Source organism: Nelusetta ayraudi, unplaced genomic scaffold (assembly GCF_046127955.1).
Source record: "Nelusetta ayraudi isolate G7.1 ecotype Tasmania unplaced genomic scaffold, CSIRO-AGI_Nayr_v1 ptg000017l, whole genome shotgun sequence".
Classification (NCBI taxonomy): domain Eukaryota; kingdom Metazoa; phylum Chordata; class Actinopteri; order Tetraodontiformes; family Monacanthidae; genus Nelusetta; species Nelusetta ayraudi.
Genome location: NW_027466067.1, coordinates 10,004,963 through 10,020,760, shown reverse-complemented (window position 1 = coordinate 10,020,760; position 15,798 = coordinate 10,004,963).

Here is a 15,798-nt window from a genome sequence, read left to right as displayed (position 1 = left end):
GTTCTGATGAAGCTCAAGAAGAACCAGGGTACGGTAGAGAACCAAACAAAAAGCGATGGCAAAATGCAACAATATAAAGAGGCAACAGGAAAAACAAAGGGCAAAGTATTGTTTATTAATTGAAACTTCTTGCAGGGAGTGATATTATTTCATTTGACGGTATATTAAAAATAAATATTATTTCTGCTGTAATTCCATGTTTTTCTAGATGTAAGTGACAAATCCATCAATCCAGTGACATCCATCTCCTGTCAACTAGTAGTTTCACCAACCATAAATGTACAGTGCGGTCTTCTACTATAGTATTTTTCCATTGTGTATGTATGTATTTGTGTGTATTAGTTTTCAATCTAAACGTGAAGTGTCACTCTTCACTCATATTCACAGATTCAGATCAAGTAGAACTCTTCATACCTGTAGTGCAGCTACCCCAGAGTGTGGAAGTGGTTCTAGCAACTATGCCAGACACCTGTGTCAGGGGACAATAAGAAATTCTCTCAGTGGGGAAGGTCGCGCCGACTCATTGTGTAATGTCAACGGTTATGTCATGTTTACATCTGCTTCCTCAGAGCTGCCCCCTGAATCTGCCGACCGCTTGCGTTTTTCTGCAGACAAACATTCAGCTTCAGTGAGCTGTTAACGCCGGGCACAAAGAAAGATGAAGAACGTTCAACCTTGAGAGCTTTCGAGAAAAAAAAATGAGCGCCATGCGCCCCCGTATTCACGGAGTGCAGTCAAGATTCCCTCTTTCAGCAGACGCAAGTCCACCAGATGAAGAGCGAGAAGGAGAAGCCATAGTGATGCTGAGCAGCAGTGCATAAAGGCATCATGGATCATTAGTTCCTATGCTGCCGGGCTTTGAGCTCCTCTCCTTGGGCCACTCAGTGTATTCACGAACTTCATAAAGGAGGCTGTGGATTAATTCCTCCAGCCCCCTGGTGCCTACTGCACTAAATGCTAAAGACTGAATACTATGAGAGCTTCGTTCTTGAATGCCCATAGCCCTCAGCTCTCTCTTACGTTATGCCTTGACTCACAGAGAGCCTTGAGAGCCGTACGAACAGTGACACAGTGACACAGATGGGGGGAGGCGTGTTTCTATCCGGAGGATGATTGTTCTGTAAAAGACATTGTGGAAATGTCAGATTTTCTTGGAACAGCCGCTGCGTGTCAGATTCAGTGAAGACTTTATGATGCTACACTAGCCCATGCAAAATAACTGCTTCAAGATTGAGTATGGGTCATGGTAAACGGTAAGTTTGGAAAAAATGAAAAAAGGAGCGGCACTGTGAGCAATTTGGGATATTGATTAAAAAGGGGTCACGTGACAAAGACATTACAGAGGTAATTACTTGTAAACACACTGGCTGCTGCAGCAGAGGCTCGGGGCTGCGAGAGGTCGAGACACTCTCAAATCTCCTCCACTCAACCTTAAAATCTCTTTGTGACCTTGAACCCGCAGTGACCTTAAGTAATTCCCCAAGGACCAGTCGAACACAATCACGATGGGACGTCAGACAAAAGTGGGGACGAGAATAGAACCCGCTGATTGCCTTGTGATGACCAAACACACAGACAGAGGCCGTCCATCCGAAGGCTGGCGGTCTTATTTGGATAACCTTTGTGAATGAAGGGGAGAGGGGACAGGCGGCCTCGAGGACACTGTGAAATTGGCTGCTCTCGTACGAGTCACGCCTGCCGTTTCAATTTTGGTTCACCTGCCGGTTTGGAGGCAAAATAATACACAAGATCTTGTTTTCGCAGAACCATATGACATTATGTATAATGTGGCATGGCCTAGCTGTTAGCCAAGGCACCATGCAGCATTGTCGCTGAATAATCATTGTGTTTGGAATGCTTTTGTAGGACAGTTGTGGGTTTGTGCATGTGTGTTTTTTAGTTTTTTGTGGAGGGGGGGGGGCGTGCAAAGATATATCAAGCGTTCATCACTTTCCAAATTGTTTTCTGTTTGAGGGTGTGTATATATATATATATTGATATGTCCTAAAAACCACCTCATGAGAGCATAAAAACTAGTGATGGGCGACAACGTATATTTTTCAAATTTGATACGATAATCAATATTTTTGCGTCCGATATTGCGATATTGATATCAATTTCAATATCAATACACTTTTTCGTTTGTAATTTTTTTCAATGAATAAAAAGTTAAAAATCACAAGTTAATATATTTATTACAAATGCTGGTGTTGCTCCTGTGCAACACTCTGTCACACAAGTAGCAATCAATTTTATACTAGTGATGTTTGTGATTGTTTCCCCCATCTGTGAAAGAAAATGGGTCAGATGATAATAATTGCTCCAGTATTTTGCTGTTGTGCATTCAGTCATCAATTACCCCTGTTATGGTGCTGATTTAAGGTAATAAATCATCATAATAACAGTAATATTGACTGTATTATTTTGTTAGAAGTGTAAACTGGTCAAAACTCACAAATGCTGCAAATGATGTAGATTGGAAGATGTTGTTCAGAGGCTTCAGTACACTTGTTTTCCCTGCGGGGGAAATTTGTTCTCAGCTTCTGACCTATCCTTACATTTTCAGTTGGCCGCCATGGTCCAGCAGCCAACTCTTCTAGCAGCCAATAAATAAATAAATAAATAAATAAATAAATCCAATGCTTTGGTCAAGGGCAACATCAGGAGGTTTCCTTATAGGAGACTGGTGCACCAGGGATAAAAATGTAATTGCAAATATGTAAGGAGGACAGACTTTCATGACTGATTTCTACGTGTGATTAATATGTATGAATTGGACAAATGCCACAATCATTAGTCTGAATGTTAAATAGTAAAGGGAAAGCTAAAGGGGAATAAAGCTACAGCCGAGGACAAAGAGCAGCAATATTTATCAAAGGATGCAACCGAAATAGGTTACAGCAGTCGGTCAGTGACCTCCAGAAAAAGAAGAAATCCTATCTTGTACGGTACCCCTTTTTGTACCTCAAATTTTTTGCAAGAGGCTGTAAACAGAGGGTTTAATACGCTGCCTCCTGAACATCTATTTTGTATTGATGCACTTTAAGGTTGAATGGTGACTATTAAATGTTCAGTGTTTCCTAGTCTTCAAGACAAATTTCAGTTAATCTGTGCTAAAAGGCCCCATCTCTGCGAAAGTAATAAACTGTGTCAGGTCCCAACCCAACCACCTCACTGTGCAGCTCACTATTTTACGAGTGATATTCTCTATCGGAATATAGAGCAAGATTGTTCAGAATCCCAGCACTTGGTTGTCATGGATTGTCTCAGTGTCTCCACAGCCTCCAGCTTACTTCCCCCCGTCTCCTTCGGTCTTGATCACTCTGACTTCTCCTTTTGCTGCCCTCCTTTTTTCCCTTTTCTCTTTTTCCTCGCCTTGGCTGAGATAAATAGGAGGTATTTAACTCTGATGCAAGAACATAATGTCCCCTGCTCAGTAGAAACTACATTTGTCAGTGCCACAGGGCTTTCTACTCTGGGTAATTGTGCGCCATTGTCTTGCAAGGCTGCCTGGAGATATTCCTGCTGCAGGAGAGGAAGCGAGGTCGGTGGGAGAGGGGAATTTGGTGTCATGTGGAAATGAAAAGAATGTGTTGTTCTGGTGTGTGACACATGCGGTGGCCTGTATGATTAATTGTGCCATTAGCAGACGGAACCAGTTCCAAGCTATTTGAATCTGGCAGAAATTGAGTCTTGATCTTACATTTGCTATTTGTGACTTGATATTTTCTTACGTTGCATAATGCATCGAGATGAAGTTGATTTAAAATATATAAAATAAGTACAATCTTGACATCCTGGTGCATGGCAAATGCAATTCCATAAGGTGGAATGCGTCATGCATCTCAAGAAACTCTGCTGGACTCTGCTGATTTCATGATCTAAATATTACGTCTTTAGCTGTGAGACAGTGTAATAAAAATTGAATGGACTGTGCAGATTAGGTGCCCCTCAGTTGCAAAGAATGACTCACAGTTACATCAAAAATTGCTCTTTGCATTTGAAAAATCACTGTGAAATGTGACTTGAACATTTGAGCTCTATAAAAAAAACATTCTCAGTGGGGCTGCTGTAAGGCTGCGGCTAAGCACTCCCTTTGTAATCAGGACTTGGGTGATGGCTCGCCTCGCTGATGACAAGCCTTGTGAAAGCTCCTGGTGGGCAACAAAGTGCTTACCTGCTCCGAGTTATTCACTCTCCACTCACAGAAGCAGCAGCCTCCTCCCTACAGCTCACAATCAGACTTGCTTTGTTGAAAAAAGCAGAACAACGTCCTACAAGTTGCATTATATATGGTTAGTATCTCAAAACTTGTTTTGAGACCTTTTTTTGTATAGCCTGTCATTCACCATTTATATCGATGTCAAGAAGAGCTAAAATACAATTCTGGAAATCAGCCATTTATGATGTCATAAGGGGCACTGATAGCACAGTGCAAACTCTCTCAGGTTGATGATTATTTACAGAGTAAATAATTAGGAAATGCTGATCCACTAAAGTCTGGCATTAAGGCCAAAGATTGGAGTTTAATATGAGACAGAAGTAAGTGATATTTTGTTCGGCAAACAAACAAAAAAAAAACTTCAGTGTATATGCTAATTTGAAAAAAAAAAACGCAACAAAAAATTTCAACTATACATTGCATATGGGCTATATTTTGACTTTATCAACAAAAACTATAGAATCTATCTATCTATCTATCTATCTATCTATCTATCTATCTATCTACTTTTTTGTGCATCATCACATATCACATCATGCATGATTCACAGTATGGTGAATCAACTTCCCACCTGCTGTGAGATATAAATGGAACTGCAGAGTTAAACAATAGCATTATTGCATAATACTGTACCTACAGTAGAGTTGCAAGACTCTAAACTGTAAATTCTTCAGTTCTATATGAAAACGTGGAAGTTTTAAAATGTTTTATTTACATGCAACTTAAACTGCTAACACAACAGAAATATTGCTTCAAATTAGGCTTTACACGATCACGATTTTTGTGCCGATCACCGATCAGTTAGTTTAAATGAACCGATAACCGACCACCGATCCGATCACGTGAGGAGCAATATTTAAATTACTTATTTATGTACTTATATACTTATGTGCTGTTTCCTGAGTATCAATAAAGTTGTTTGCTTTAGCATCCGTTTCGGAGTTTGCTTTTCTTTTTCTTTCCCCGCGCTGCGTTTCCTGAACTCGACATGCTCCTCCGTGTGTATCTTTTCCAAGTGCCTGATTAAATTTGGCGCGTTGAAATTTTTTGCCGATGTTCCCCCGCGAGGTACTGTAGCGTTGCATATATTGCAGATAGCTTGTGCTATGTCTGTTTCTCTCACACAAAACTTCCACACCTCCGACATGTTTGTTTGTGTCGCCCATGGATGTTGCTGTCGTGAAGATTCAAAGAAACTTTATTGTCCGTCACATAGCGACAGTACTCAAAACAGGAAGAGGCACGAAGACGAAAATGAAGTTTGTGAAACTACTTTGGAGTAAATGAGACAGATTAAAAAAAGTTTCAACACGACCATGACGTCATTGATCGGATCGGTGATTTATGATTTGACGCCCGATCACGAACATTTCAAAAAATGCCAAATATCGGCCGATCCGATACAGCCGATAAGATCGGTGTAAAGCCTACTTCAAATAATATTACATATAAACTTAAAGTTTTAATCACATGGCAATAGGGATCATTAGGCTTTTTAAAACTCCAATTTAGAGACCTGACAACAATCCTGGACACGTATCCTTAAACTGCTGCTGTTTAGTGTAACCTCTACAAACTTACAAACCGTGCTGTTTTCCTGGGAGCAAATATTTAGACATGTAGATGCGAACCGAAGAGCATTTGGGCTGTGAAGCATCTCTTTGTGCTCAGGGCCCGCTACCTTCCCAAGCCTCCCTGTCATTCAAATGGTAAACCGGCAGAACCGTCCCTTGATTCATTGGGCAGCATTAACAGTCTGGTCCAGCTCCCAGCACTCCAGCCTGACTCACTGTTTCCCACTACTTTCTCCAAAGACAGAGAAGAAAAGCATTTACTTTGAGAAAGGAGACAGAGAGGAGAGACAGAGAGCTGGATGTGGCACACTTAATCTGTAATCTCCCTCACAATGTTTCAAAGAATGTCCCCAAAAATATAGAATTCACATTATTTTTGAGTTTTAATAGTGCTTTTGTAAGTACTTTAAAGTGGAAACCAAGTCACTCTGGCTGCGCCTTTAGTTTACTTCTCATGCGTTTTGAAGGGCAGATACTAGTCCTACTCACTCTGCATCAAGAGACTCTTGAACGAAAAACAGCAGCTCAAGAGCAGGACAGTGCCAAATAAAGGTACAGCAGGAAGTATAATATATACACACTGGCCACTTTATTGGTTAAAATGTTCAGTTGCTTGTGAACGCATCAGCCGATCACACAGCAGCGACTGCATTCAGTCGGGTTGACATGGTGCATGGACCTCATTGTTTGACCGTGTCACTGATTTGATAGCCACCAATGCCGTCTTTGTCACTAAAGATATGAAAAAAGCAATGCACTGTCGCTGTTGCCAGTTTTTCAATTTCAGTACTGGATTTAACAAAACCTTGCCACCGTCACCGCGCCGAAAAAGTCAGTTGAGAACAATCAAGTGCACCGCATGCATCGGGATAAAATGGCAGCAACCCTCTGCACGCTAGGTGGAGATAATAAGGGCGAGGCTTAGCACGTCAATCAAAAGCAGCGCCATGAATCAGGGAGAAGCTCAGAGCAATGCCAAAGGGTACCGGCATTAGAACGAGATAAGAAGGGCGCATGACAAACGCTGAAGGAGGTCAGAGGCTGCACACAATGTGACGCTTGACTCAGACACTCGGAGTCGTTTAGGTTTACGTTCCCCTACTTGCTAGTTTTTAAAAAAATGTGGGAGGAATGCACAGAAGTCGCCATTTTCTGCGCTTGCATTGAAGTAGGATACAATAGACCATCCCAGCACTATTTTAATATAGCGGATTTACAATGACTATTTGAATATGCAGCCGGTGAATTTGTTGTCGTTTTCTCTCCGTGGCTCCATTTGTTCCACGGGGCTCTTAGCGCAGCCGCAATCCAACCGCGGTGCGAGAGGGCGCCTTGAAAAACATTTGTCGGCAAACAATAAAGCGACGGCAGGGGACACGCGCCTGGAAATCCAGCACCGTGTCGAGGGCTGGGAACCCGGGTTAATGTCCGACTGCTTTCTCAAACAGTCACCTAATTGCATGTGATTTCTCTCTACGCGCCCCTCGGCTACGTTAAAATTGAGGCGTGAAGCGGAGACAAGAGCGTGTCGTGCTCCGTTGGATCAGGTTATGGCGAGCGCCGGAGAGACAGAAGCAGCACCATGGGGGAGCTGTTCATTCAGTTCCTCCACATGGGATTTAGGAACCATTATTAACGTATATGCTACACATCAAATCCTGCCAAATTCTGCACTCCTGCATGGAAAGGACAGAGGAGATTAATTAAAATTTGACTACCGATTTCTCGTAAAAAAATCCAACCAATGTGACTTTTTTCGCAGAGGTGACTGTGACTGGATCCTCTAGAATGCGGCGTGTGCGTCTGTGTGTGGGTTTATGATAGTCCTCTGAATCCCCCAGTTTTCTATATATATATATAGACTGTTACATGCCTCAATAGCGTGATAATACTGAGTGATGGGCTTGCATCTGAACTGTCATGGAAGTAATTATACTGTAAATAACGTTTGTCTCTCTCTCTCTCTCTCTCTCTCTCTCTCTCTCTCTCTCTCTCTCTCGCTCTGTATGTCAGGGCCCTGACAGCTGAGGGCAGGCAGGCATGACATCAGATTTTTTCCTCTCAGCATAAGCAAAATTAGGGAGAGAGGCCAAGACAGAGCGATGGATGGGGGGTGTGGGGGGTTTGACTTATGATGCATCCTCGGTAGGATGTTGCGCTGTTGAGCAATGAGCTGCTGGACCACGTATGACATTTATTCAAGACTGTTTTAGAGCTTATTTGGGCTTCTGAGCGAGAACATACCCTTGGTGAAAACACAGTTTTAGAAAAATCCCTCCTGGGCTGAGCAAATATTTGTGGTTTTCGGCATCCTACAGGCTCGCTCACGCAACCCAGCTGGGTTTGATCGCGATCCGACTTGTATCCCGTTATCTTTTGTAGTCCGCAGCTCTCTGCACTTTATAGGGTAAATGTAGTATCAGATGGAGTTTCCCATTTCTCTGGAGTTCACTGACAAGTTGAAGGCAAGTACTATTGTCAGAAAACATTGTCTTACCACAATCTTTGGCAATATTACTACAAGTTATCTTGAAAAGAAAACTTCAGAACTTTTGCCCCTCGATCCTCTGATAGCGAGAGTAATTACACGAACATCTGTGCATCGGCCATAGGCACCAGCATTATTCTGGTTCCTGTGGTTTATGGCCCGTACTGAGTCAACACTGTTCTTCTTCCCATCTGTTCAGTCACCAAGATGTATTGTCACTGGAGAACCATCTCTGGCAATAATCTTTACTAACCACTGAAAATGCTTCAAACTCTGAAGCCACTGCTTGAACCACAGAGGCTCTGGCAGAGATTGACCTTAACTACGCTTACAAGGACACGACTGATTTAAATAAAATATAGGGAAGGTCGGTACAGTGGGACTCATTCGCAGTTAAAAAAACTCTGAAATGTCATGTAGCCAGTGTGTGTGAAGGTGTTCCATTTAAGGGGGCAGTGCCTGCAGACGTAGATCAAACTGCCTGTGCAGGCAACAGACCGGACAAACAGAAAATCAGTGGGGCAAAGCATGTGACGCAGACAGCACGACAACCAGGACGAATGCAGAGGAATATCTGGAGCCCTGTCAGGCATGTTTGGTGTTTATATATTCAACACCGGCAGAGGTACATTCCTCTGCTGGCATTTCAAGAAGATTAGGCTACTTGCAAAAATTGATGAAAAAAATTACGTTGAAAAAATATATTTGGTAATATTTTAAACCCTTGGTCAGACTCTTGTTTATTATGATTGGGGCCTTTGTGCGTGAATGCACAAGTGATAACTGCATCACTTTTTTGACCAACAGAGAGGTTGCAGATTCTAATCAGATTTATTTTACCCTGATTGAAGAAATGCAGCATGTTTAAACATGGACCGTGCAAGGAATTTTCTATTATTGTTATTGACAAGGAATACAAAGGTTGCATGAAATGTGTGTTTTTTTTGTTCTTATCACCATGCTTCTTTTGGGATGCTTTAAGGCTGCACCGGAATGTTCCTGGCAAACCAAATTATTGTTTATTTATTTCTTCCATTTCGTCACTCCTGCACCAGGACCACGGAGACTTGAGGTGCAATTTAATCCTTTTTGTCATTTGTGTGGGCTGCACTCTTCATAAAACTGTGTCAAGCATATGACATTTTCTTGAGAGACACGAGCCTATTAACAATCTGGCAGCGTCTGAGAGCACTGGGCCTGATGAGGTGATGGCTCCTGACAGCAAGAGGGAGGGCTAATTAAAACATCTGCAGCAATAAGTCGGAGAGATGCTACGTCTCCTCATCATTTGGGTGCAGTTTTCAACATACACAAATACTGGTGTGACCATGCTTGCCCACTTCTCATCACCTCTCTGCAGGTTCGAACAAGGCTTTGCCTTGTCTAATTTTTTCCTTTTGTTGCTTGAGAGGCCAACGCCACAAGGCAACAGGAGTGCCTCCGAGCTTTAAGATGCGCCATGCTGCCAGCGCGCTCCTGCTACATTTGGTGATAAATGTTGCGTGGCAAAAGCCCCAACCACCCACCCCCGACCCCGATCCCCCTCCTCCCAAGAGAGGAGGAGAAAAAGGAAATAAAAAACAAGAGTGTGGAAGACTGTTTGGGGTTCCTCTCTCTCTTTAGGGTCTGTTTCCAGCTGGAAGTCACGCTCCCTGTTTTGTCACACAGGCCTCCTCTGTTCCCATTCACTGCCTGAACACAGGGAGGGTCTAAGAGACACTGTTTGCTTCAGCTACTCTTGCAAAATGACTGCTATTGAAATGTTGCAGTTTAGTGTCGGTAGCCTTTATCCTGCTGTTCCTCCCTTTGAACGAAGAATTCTTCCTTTGCAACATTTCCAACAGGTTTTCCTTCACTTATTGTCTTTTTTTGCTGTATATTTGCCCATAGGTTGTTGGGTGCAAGGTCAGTCAGAACTCTAAATGTGAGAGGACTCCTTTAAGCACCTTTTACTTAAACCAATTATACACAAACCCTGTTTTTACAAAGCTTCTTTGGAATACTTTTGTGTTTTCCTGGGTCAGTGAGTGGTCATTTGCCTGTCTGCGGAATGGCTGGTAAATTTGTGTCAAGTGGACAGTAATATTTGTCTTTGTTGTCTGGATTTTGATTACTTTTTTTTTTAAAACCTTTTTATATATTGGCATCATTATAACAGTATTAGTTAATGTCTATACACTCAAAGATTGAGACCATTAAAATGCAGTGCGATTAAAACTTGAGCTAGTGAGTCCATGCCAGGAAAAGTCACCTGCTTGTTTACAAAACCTTGGCTGATACACAGTGAGGAACTGGCATTGTTATTCTGGATTTATCAGAAAAAATGTTTACAGAGCTGCAGCCTTGCTAGAACTGTATCAAAAAAAAGCGTCCCAATCCTTCACACGTGCCGGGGCTCCGCAAGACAACCGAAAGCATTCATTGATTTCAATTATGTCCGTATTATGTGAGGCAGGAATGGAGTAAGTCATCATCAAACCCATTTTCACATTTTACACTGACGTATTGGAATGGCAGCGATAATAGTCTGTTTGTTCTCCAGTGGCGAACACAGATTCTGCATCACCTGGACTACATTGCAGATGGGCAAAACACGCCTGGAGACCCTGTTTTGTAGTGTGTGTGTGTGTGTGTGTGTGTGTGTGTGTGTGTGTGTGTGTGTGTGTGTGTGCTTGATTCAGGCAGGCCTTTATGGGGAGGGGGTCTGTGAAGGCAATTAAAAGTGCTCATTAATGCTTTGTTAGACAACACTCAAGCTAATCCTATCATGTGGCAGGCAGTGATAAGGGCATTTGCTTCTCTCTCAGCCTGACTGTCTGGTAGTCTGCGGGGAGCAGATATGCTATCAGTAGCCTCTTGTAAAGGTGAACAGAGGGAAAGCTATGAAGGCTAATGTTGAGATTGTGCTTTGGTCAGCCAGAGAAAAATAGATTGTGGGTGACGGATAGGTCCAACAGTGGACTCCAGACAGCGTTCGGGAGTCCTTGCAGCTGTGGACGTCAGATGGGAAAACAGCTGTCTAAAATGAGACATTCATGGAGAAATTGATTGGCCAATGGTAGCCAGGAGTTAGAATGAATGAAAAACTAGAGGATCTACTCAAAACGATTTAGTTTGTGTTTGGTCACCTGTAATGTTTGTATCAAGTCTACACACACCGTCCACTTCATTAGTAAAGTAGCACGTGAGTCTGTATATATGTAACTTTGTCCCCATTCCCCGAACATGAAGGTCCCTCTTGGTTTATAGGGAACAAGGTTTAAGTGTAGCAGCCACCACCATGTAAAATACTACAATGAGCTCAAACTGTACTCAAACTGGGCTTCTAATGACAAACAATTATCAATATCAATGTTCACAATACTTGGAAGTAATTTTGTTGCCTGATAATTGCCAAAAAAGTAAATAAAGATATGTTTATGCAACCCTCCCACTCAACCATACACCTGAGAATAATTTCATGGAAGGGGAGTTGAAGGGAGTCTAACAAAACATTCAAACTCGTTGTTAAACACTCCTTTTTCTCCGGGCTAGCGAGGCTGAGGCTAACTAGCAAACTAGCTCTTCGAGTTTTCGTCCTCATCCTCGTGCTATCCCGACACTCCCCCGCGCTTCGTCTCCCTCACTCTGTTATTAGTCCCACCCCTCCTCTCGGAACCAGGTAGATGGCTGACACTAATTGGCTCCTGAAAGATGGACACAGCAGCCTTTAACCAGCAACATTTCAAAATACACTGCACATTTGTTAACCGAACACACATTTACATGTATTACTTAACAGCGTACCAACATATCACAACAGTGGGCAAACCCGCCCATGCAATGTCTACATTTACATGTCCGTGGCCGTTAATGTTAGCCGTTAGCATTACGTGGAAAAGAGCTAACTTGGGACCTAATAGTAATGGTTGAGTTACTTTCTATGGTTTCCAGTCTGCCCATTGTGGCCTCTGTTCCCTGACATCAGCAATGCATTGAAAAAAAAAAAAAGATATGCCAATACTGCAGTTGTCTCTTACTACTTTTCCTCTGCAATTGTCCTTGCTTAAGCACAGTAACACAGGAAACAGAGAGAGAGAGAGAGAGAGAGAGAGAGAGAGAGAGAGAGAAAAGAAAAAAATCATCGTCAAAGCTAAAAGCATAGTTATTTACGGTTTTGTTTCTTTTTTTCTTTTTTTTTTTTTATATATCTGCTGCATTGTGCTGTGTCTCTAGTGATTGTGATGCATTTGGAGGACACTCATGCCACTGCAAGCACTGGCCAAAGCTGGCAGGGAGGGAAAACAGATTACAATTTCCATAGTGTGCCTGTGCCTCTGTGCCTCTCTGTGTGTGTGTGTGTGTGTGTGTGTGTGTGTGTACTGTTGGAGCCCTGGAGCTGACTTCAGAGCTGCTACTACCTCTGCTAAACCGGAACTGTCAGAGCAGTTCCGCTCATGTCTGTGTCATCCCCACAACTAACACTTCCACTTCCACTGCATGCTCAGATGAGCAGACCCAGACTTATGTATATGTATACTCACGCAAACACGCTGAACAGCATGCATGCATGTGCACATTTCATACATACTCACATATATGCATGTCATAACAGCTACGCCGCGTGTAATGATGCCTCCGACCAGGTTTGGAATGGAAAAAAAAATTGCCGTCGCTGTCTCTCTCAATTTCTCTTTCGCTCAGACACGCACAAGGAAAATTATACGGAGACTACTTTCAATTAAAGCTGAAAGCAGCGTTCAAGGGACTGAGCCTGCTGTGGCCCGCCGATGCCTGCTGACCTCTGCCGACACGACATGGAAACCCCTCAATGAGCCTTCCGCGGTGTGACTCTATGGGTCGCGGACCCCGATGAGACAAACGAGTGACAAACAATCTTTGTATCATTGGGAAAGAGTCACATGGATCTGGATTGCTGCTTTCGTTTTTGTAGGTGGCGGCGTCAAGCCCAGTGGGTTCATTCCTCATGTTTGTGAAAGGTTTTACCAGGTCTCTACCTGTGTGGCAAATTTTATGACTTTTGCAGCAAGCACCCGAAATCCAGCCCTAACCCGAACATAACCCTAGTAACAATTCTAACCCAGTCCTAACCCCAACATAACCCCAGTACTAACCGTAACCCAGCCCTAACTCCAACATAACCCCCGCATCAACCCTAACCCAGCCCCAACCGTAACCCCAACTTTAGTAATCCTGAAACCTACTGCGCCAAGATGCCAATTACAAAATTTGCGCGCTTGCACTTTCTGATACTGATTCTTTGTTTTGAATCTCTTCCATGTGATTATATCCTGAGTGAAATGACACAGAGACACTGAGCTGAACAGCAGAGGTACGTTGGTCCAGTTTTCTTTGAACACGACGGCAGTTTGTCTCTTTTGAAGGCACAGAGGTTTTCTTTCGTGATCGCCAGTGAAGATGTGAAGAAGGACGAACAAAAGCCGCAGAGGAGACGATTGGTATGAAGCTTGTGCAGGATACTGAGCACAATTTCCCTCCATGTCTATTTCCCACTTATCCCTGGGGGACATTGTGCACTTAATTGAAATGGCACAAAATTGCCTTGTCTCTTAACCGTACTGCGTTACACGCCACTGGTGAGCGATGAAGTTGGAGCCTGGCATTAAACTCTGGTACCGATACTTGAGAATCCTCTTTTAAAATGCTCTGACTCAATTTCTTACATCGCATTACAATTTACGTTGTGAATGAAATTGACATCCAGTCCAGAACAGTATGTGGATGTGTGATTCAACCTATTAACGGGATTTTCCCTCAGCACCTACTCAACTGGACTATATTCAGTTTTTATGGTGTTCCATTAGGCGGTAGTGCCCGGGACTATTTTAGTGCCCTACTCAGCCACCGTTTCAAGTGACTCGAGTCAAAATCCATCTGAAAATGGTACGTCGACAGAGTGCAGGCCACCGATTGGACAGGGAGTGTCAACACAGGGTGACTCATGCCGTGGTCAAGCGACGAGGTGCAGACTTTTCTGTTCTGAGGGAGGGAAGGAGATGGAGCGACGCGCAGCAAGAAGGTCTTTCAGGCCCCTGAGCTGAAGACGGGTCAGAGGCCATGTTACGGCCGCTGCCAGGGTACTGTGTGTGTCTCTCTCTCTCGCTCTGTGGGCTGAACATGTCCGAAGAATCCTCCCCACCAATCCCGGACGAGCCCCCATTTATGTTCCAACCAGCTCGTGAGGGGAAAGGGAAGTAGCATAAAACCAGGTGTAACGTGGTTTAACAAAAATTATTTATTACAAAAATAAGAATGGCGGATATAAACAAAGGTTGAGGTCGACAAGGAACTTAATGGGTGCTCGTCAAAATAGGGGGAGAAGAAAGAACAAAAAGAGACTTCCTAGAAGTTTTTAAAGTAGCTTAGCTAGCTAGTCCAAAAAGAAGAAACCAAAAACCTAATTGTCTACCCTAACTAACCTAAAAGGAAATACAGAACAAAACAGCACCCATCAATAGTGAGGCTAACAAAAGATCTAAGGTGAGTGCATGAGGAAATGTGCAGATAAACTAAAGTTCCCCTTGCGTGCTCAACCCAAAACCAAACTAGTGCCTTAAACCAAACAACAAGTTTTAACACCCAAATGCTTTTCAAAGTTTCTGAGGCACACGAGCTCGGCCGCCTACAGCCAGCTCCCTGAATGCAGGTCGGCCAGCCTCTTTATTTTCTCCCTCTTTTCCGGGGCCTTCCCGTGATTGGTGGGGAGGATTCTTCGGGCAGGTTCAGCCCTCGGCAGCCCAGGTGCACGGCATCTGGGTAATGCATTCACAGCCACACCCACACACGTACACAGAGCAAGAGAGAGACACACACAGTACCCCGGAAACGGCAGCGGCCGTAACAGGCCACCAATGGACATTAAAACTGTGTCAAGGGAGAAAAAAACACATTTGAATGCCGTAACATGTGACAGGCGGGCCGCCTTGCTCTCTACAACTTCACCCCAGTTCAAGTGGTTCTCACTCGTTGTGGAAGACAACCGAAGCTGAATAGGGTGAAGGCGAGGACAGTAGTTCTAAAACTGAAAAAGCACCATCAGTATTAAAACACAGGTAGAGTCCTATGTTGAGACAGCCTCCACGAGAACGCCGCAGCTGATGTCATGAACGTCTTTATTAATTAACTATTAATCCACCCATCTGCATCCCATCGGCTCTAAATAGAAATGCTAATTTTGATGACCTGACGTGCGACCGGTCCATCTCCGTTCCACACACTCCTCCTCAGGTACAGACCGGTGCCTCCCCTCAGAGACCACACAGGGTCCAACGGCTACGGTCCGCATACCCGTCCCTCAGCCATGCCAGAGCTGTTGATTAAATACCAACGCTGCACGCGCAGATGCGCCTGGCTTCTCGATGGTGCGGGAAAATGACACTGATTAATTCCCGTCACGCTAAATGCACACCTATGAATAATTAAAAGCACTAAATAGTCGCTTTAAATTTTGCAATCCACTTTGTGCTGCTATTAAATGGCACATTAGCTAAGAA